Raw genomic sequence first — 6,708 nt, forward strand, 5'->3', positions numbered from 1 at the left:
TCATCTAGCTCATAATTTCGCATTTTTCGGATACTTGCTGGCCAGATCCTGGCCTTTTTCTGGTTTGGATCACGTAGTAATGCGGTACCACACCGAAACAGTCAATTAAACCTGGTTGCGATTAATATTTTAGAGGATAACGCCGGTTATGTCTCGGTTAGGTCTGGGATTTGCCCTCATCTGGATCGTACTTTCGCATTTTTCTCATAATTGTTGGCCAGATCCTGCGTTTTCTCTGGTTTGGATCCCGCAGTAATGTGGTTCCACAACGAAACAGTCAATTAAACCTTGTTGCGATTAATATTTTAGAGGATAACGCCGGTTATGTCTCGGTTAGGTCTGGGATTTGCCCTCATCCGGATCGTACTTTCGCATTTTTCGCATACTTGTTAGCCAGATCCTGGCCTCTTTCTGGTTTGGATCATCGTAGCAATGCGGTACCACACCGAAACAGTCAATTATACCTGGTTGCGATTAATATTTTAGGGGATAACGCCGGTTTTGTCTGGGTTAGGTCTGGTACTTGCCCTCATCTGGCTCGAACTTTCGCATTTTCCTCATACTTGTTGGCCAGATCCTGGGCTTTATCTGGTTTGGATAACGTAGTAATGAGGTTCCACACCGAAACAGTCAATTAAACTGGTTGCGATCAATATTTTAGAGGATAACGCCGGTTATGACTCGGCTAGGTCTGGGATTTGTCCTCATCTGACTCGTACTTTCACATTTTTCGCATACTTGTTGGCCAGATCCTGGCCTTTCTCTGGTTTGGATCACGAAGTAATGCGGTACCACACCGAAACAGTCAATTAAACCTGGTTGCGATTAATATTTTAGGGGATAACGCCGGTTATGTCTCGGTTAGGTCTGGTATTTGCCCTCATCTGGCTGGGACTTTCGCATTTTTCGCATACTTGTTGGCCAGACCCTGGCCCTTTTCTGGTTTGGATCACGTAGTAATGTGGTACCACACTGAAACAGTCAATAGAAGCTGGTTCCGATATGTATTTTAGAGGATAACGCTGGTTACGTCTGGGTTAGTTCTGGTATTTGCAATCATCTGGCTCATGCTTTAGCATTTTTCGCATACTTGTTGGCCAGATCCTGGGTTTTGTCTGGTTTCGATCCCGTAGTAATGTGGTTCCACAACGAAACAGTCAATTAAACCTGGTTCAGATTAATATTTTAGAGGATAACGCCGGTTATGTCTCGGGTAGGTCTGGGATTTGCCCACATCTGGCTCGTACTTTCGCTTTTTCGCATTCTTGTTGGCCTGATCCTGGCCTCTTTCTGGTTTGGATCCCGTAGTAATGCGGTACAACACCGAAACAGTCAATTAAACCTGGTTGCGATTAATATTTTAGAGGATAACGCGGGTTATGTCTCGGTTAGGTCTGGTATTTGCCCTCATCTGGCTGGGACTTTCGCATTTTTCGCATACTTGTTGGCCAGACCCTGGCCCTTTTCTGGTTTGGATCACGTAGTAATGTGGTACCACACTGAAACAGTCAATAGAAGCTGGTTCCGATATGTATTTTAGAGGATAACGCTGGTTATGTCTGGGTTAGTTCTAGTATCTGCTATCATCTGGCACATACTTTCGCTTTTTTCGCATACTTGTTGGCCAGATCCTGGGCTTTTTCTGGTTTGGATCACGTAGTAATGCGGTACCACACCGAAACAGTCAATTAAATCTGGTTGCGATTAATATTTTAGAGGATAATGCCGGTAATGTCTGGGCTAGGTCTGGTATTTGCCCTCATCTGGCTCGTACTTTCGCATTTTCCGCATACTTGTTGGCCAGATCTTGGACTTTTTCTGGTTTGGATCACGTAGTAATGCGTCACCACACCGAAACAGTCAATTAAACCTGGTTGCGATTAATATTTTAGAGGATAACGCCGGTTATGTCTCGGTTAGGTCTGGGATTTGCCCTCATCTGGCTCGTACTTTGGCATTTTTCGCATACTTGTTGGCCAGATCCTGGGCTTTTTCTGGTTTGGATCCCGTAGTAATGTGGTTCCACACCGAAACAGTCAATAGAAGCTGGTTCCGATAAGTATTTTAAAGGATAACGCTGGTTATGTCTGGGTTAGTTCTGGTATTTGCTATCATCTGGCACATACTTCCGCGTTTTTCGCATACTTGTTGGCCAGATCCTGTGCTTTTTCTGTTTTGGATCCCGTAGTAATGAGGTTCCACACCGAAACAGTCAATTAAACCTGGTTGCGAATAATATTTTAGAGGATAACGCTGCTTATGCCTGGGATAGTTCTGGTATTTGCAATCATCTGGCTCATACTTTCGCGTTTTTCTCATAGTAGTTGGCCAGATCCTGGCCATTTTCTGGTTTGGATCACGTAGTAATGTGTTACCAGACTGAAACAGTCATTAAAAGCATGTTCCGATTCGTATTTTAGAGGATAACGCTGGTTATGTCAGAGTTAGTTCTGGTAATTGCAATCATCTGGCTCATACTTTCGCGTTTTTCTCATAGTTGTTGGCCAGAGCCTGGGTTTTTTCTGGTTTGGATCCCGTAGTAATGTGGTTCCACACCGAAACAGTCAATTGAACCTGGTTGCGATTAATATTTTGGAGGATAACGCCGGTTATGTCTCGGTTAGGTCTGGTATTTGCCCTCATCTGGTTCGGACCTTCGCATTTTTCGCATACTTGATGGCCAGATCCCGGCCTTCTTCTGGCTTGGTCCACGTAGTAAAGTGGCTCCAGACTGAAACAGTCAATTAAACCTGGTTGCGAATAATATTTTAGAGGATAACGCTGTTTATGTCTGGGATAGTTCTGGTATTTGCAATCATCTGGCTCATACTTTCGCTTTTTCGCATAGTTGTTGGCCAGATCCTGGCCTTTTTCTGGTTTGGATCACGTAGTAATGCGGTACCACACCGAAACAGTCAATTAAATCTGGCTGCGATTAATATTTTAGAGGATAATGCCGGTAATGTCTCGGTTAGGTCTGGTATTTGCCCTCATCTGGCGCGCACTTTCGCATTTTTCGCATTCTTGTTGGCCAGATCCTGGCCTTTTTCTGGCTTGGACCACGTAGTAATGTGGTACCACACCGAAACAGTCAATTAAACCTGGTTGCGAATAATATTTTAGAGGATAACGCTGTTTATGCCTGGGATAGTTCTGGTATTTGCAATCATCTGGCTCATACTTTCGCGTTTTTCTCATAGTTGTTGGCCAGATCCTGGGTTTTTTCTGGTTTGGATCCCGTAGTAATGTGGTTCCACACGGAAACAGTCAATTAAACCCGGTTGCGATTAATATTTTAGAGGATAACGCAGGTTATGTCTGTGTTCAGTCTGGTATTTGCCCTCCCCTGGCTCATACTATCGCATTTTTCGAATACTTGTCGGCCAGATCCTGAGTTTTTTCTGGTTTTGATCCCGTAGTATTGTGGTTCCACACCGAAACAGTCAATTAAACCTGGTTGCGATTAATATTTTAGGGGATAACGCCGGTTACGTCTCGGTTAGGTCTCAGATTTTCCCTCATCTGGTTCGTACTTTCGCATTTTTCGCATTCTTGTTGGCCCGATCCTGGGATGTTTCTGGTTTGGATCACGTAGTAATGTGTTACCTCACTGAAACAGTCATTAAAAGCATGTTCCGATTCGTATTTTAGAGGATAACGCTGGTTATGTCAGGGTTAGTTCTGGTATTTGCAATCATCATGCTCATACTTTCGCATTTTTCTCATCCTTGTTGGCCAGATCCTGGCCTTTCTCTGGTTTGGATCACGTAGTAATGCGGTACCACACCGAAACAGTCAATTAAACCTGGTTGCGATTAATATTTTAGGGGATAACGCCGGTTACGTCTGGGTTAGTTCTGGTGTTTGCCCTCATCTGGCTCGTACTTTCGCACGTTTCGCATACTTTTTGGCCAGATCCTGGCCTTTTTCTGGGTTGGATCACGTAGTGATGTGGTACCACACTGAAGCAGTCATTAAAAACATGTTCTGATTCGTGTTTTAGAGGATAACGCTGTTTATGTCAGGCATAGTTCTGGTATTTGCAATCATCTAGCTCATAATTTCGCATTTTTCGGATACTTGCTGGCCAGATCCTGGCCTTTTTCTGGTTTGGATCACGTACTAATGCGGTACCACACCGAAACAGTCAATTAAACCTGGTTGCGATTAATATTTTAGAGGATAACGCCGGTTATGTCTCGGTTAGGTCTGGGATTTGCCCTCATCTGGATCGTACTTTCGCATTTTTCGCATACTTGTTGGCCAGATCCTGCGTTTTCTCTGGTTTGGATCCCGCAGTAATGTGGTTCCACAACGAAACAGTCAATTAAACCTTGTTGCGATTAATATTTTAGAGGATAACGCCGGTTATGTCTCGGTTAGGTCTGGGATTTGCCCACATCCGGATCGTACTTTCGCATTTTTCGCATACTTGTTAGCCAGATCCTGGCCTCTTTCTGGTTTGGATCACGAAGTAATGCGGTACCACACCGAAACAGTCAATTAAACCTGGTTGCGATTAATATTTTAGGGGATAACGCCGGTTACGTCTGGGTTAGTTCTGGTATTTGCAATCATCTGGCTCATGCTTTCGCATTTTTCGCATACTTGTTGGCCAGATCCTGGGTTTTGTCTGGTTTCGTTCCCGTAGTAATGTGGTTCCACAACGAAACAGTCAATTAAACCTGGTTCAGATTAATATTTTAGAGGATAACGCCGGTTATGTCTCGGTTAGGTCTGGGATTTGCCCCCATCTGGCTCGTACTTTCGCGTTTTTCTCATAGTTGTTGGCCAGATCCTGGGCTTTTTCTGGTTTGGATCACGTAGTAATGCGGTACCACACCGAAACAGTCAATTAAATCTGGTTGCGATTAATATTTTAGAGGATAATGCCGGTAATGTCTGGGCTAGGTCTGGTATTTGCCCTCATCTGGCTCGTACTTTCGCATTTTTCGCATACTTGTTGGCCAGATCTTGGACTTTTTCTGGTTTGGATCACGTAGTAATGCGTGACCACACCGAAACAGTCAATTAAACCTGGTTGCGATTAATATTTTAGAGGATAACGCCGGTTATGTCTCGGTTAGGTCTGGGATTTGCCCTCATCTGGCTCGTACTTTGGCATTTTTCGCATACTTGTTGGCCAGATCCTGGGCTTTTTCTGGTTTGGATCGCGTAGTAGTGCGTTACCACACCGAAACAGTCAATTAAACCTAGTTGCGATTAATATTTTAGAGGATAACGCTGGTTATGTCTGGGTTAGTTCTGGTATTTGCAACCATCTGGCTCATACTTTCGCATTTTTCGCATACCTGTTGGCCAGATCCTGGGTTTTCTCTGTTTTGGATCCCGTAGTAATGTGGTACCACAACGAAACAGTCAATTAAACCTGGTTGAGATTAATATTTTAGCGGATAGCGCCGGTTATGTCTGGGTTAGGTCTGGTATTTGCAATCATCTGGCTCATACTTTCGCGTTTTTCTCATAGTAGTTGGCCAGATCCTGGCCATTTTCTGGTTTGGATCACGTAGTAATGTGTTACCACACTGAAACAGTCATTAAAAGCATGTTCCGATTCGTATTTTAGAGGATAACGCTGGTTATGTCAGAGTTAGTTCTGGTATTTGCAATCATCATGCTCATACTTTCGCATTTTTCTCATAGTTGTTGGCCAGATCCTCGGTTTTTTCTGGTTTGGATCCCGTAGTGATGCGGTACCACACCGAAACAGTCAATTAAATCTGGTTGCGATTAATATTTTAGAGGATAATGCCGGTAATGTCTCGGTTAGGTCTGGTATTTGCCCTCATCTGGCGCGTACTTTCGCATTTTTCGCATTCTTGTTGGCCAGATCCTGGCCTTTTTCTGGCTTGGATCACGTAGTAATGCGGTACCACACCGAAACAGTCAAATAAACCTGGTTGCGATTAATATTCTAGAGGATAACGCCGGTTATGTCTCGGTTAGGTCTGGGATTTGCCCTCATCTGGATCGTACTTTCGCATTTTTCGCATACGTGTTGGCCAGATCCTGCGTTTTTTCTGGTTTGGATCCCGCAGTAATGTGGTTCCACAACGAAACAGTCAATTAAACCTGGTTGCGATTAATATTTTAGAGGATAACGCCGGTTATGTCTCGGTTAGGTCTGGGATTTGCCCTCATCTGGATCGTACTTTCGCGTTTTTCGCATACTTGTTAGCCAGATCCTGGCCTCTTTCTGGTTTGGATCATCGTAGCAATGCGGTACCACACCGAAACAGTCAATTATACCTGGTTGCGATTAATATTTTAGGGGATAACGCCGGTTTTGTCTGGGTTAGGTCTGGTACTTGCCCTCATCTGGCTCGAACTTTCGCATTTTTCTCATACTTGTTGGCCAGATCCTGGGCTATATCTGGTTTGGATCACGTAGTAATGAGGTTCCACACCGAAACAGTCAATTAAACTGGTTGCGATCAATATTTTAGAGGATAACGCCGGTTATGTCTCGGCTAGGTCTGGGATTTGTCCTCATCTGACTCGTACTTTCACGTTTTTCGCAGACTTGTTGGCCAGATCCTGGCCTTTCTCTGGTTTGGATCACGAAGTAATGCGGTACCACACCTAAACAGTCAATTAAACCTGGTTGCGATTAATATTTTAGAGGATAACGCCGGTTACGTCTGGGTTAGTTCTGGTATTTGCAATCATCTGGCTCATACTTTCGCA

Source organism: Colletes latitarsis, unplaced genomic scaffold (assembly GCF_051014445.1).
Source record: "Colletes latitarsis isolate SP2378_abdomen unplaced genomic scaffold, iyColLati1 scaffold0018, whole genome shotgun sequence".
NCBI lineage: Eukaryota > Metazoa > Arthropoda > Insecta > Hymenoptera > Colletidae > Colletes > Colletes latitarsis.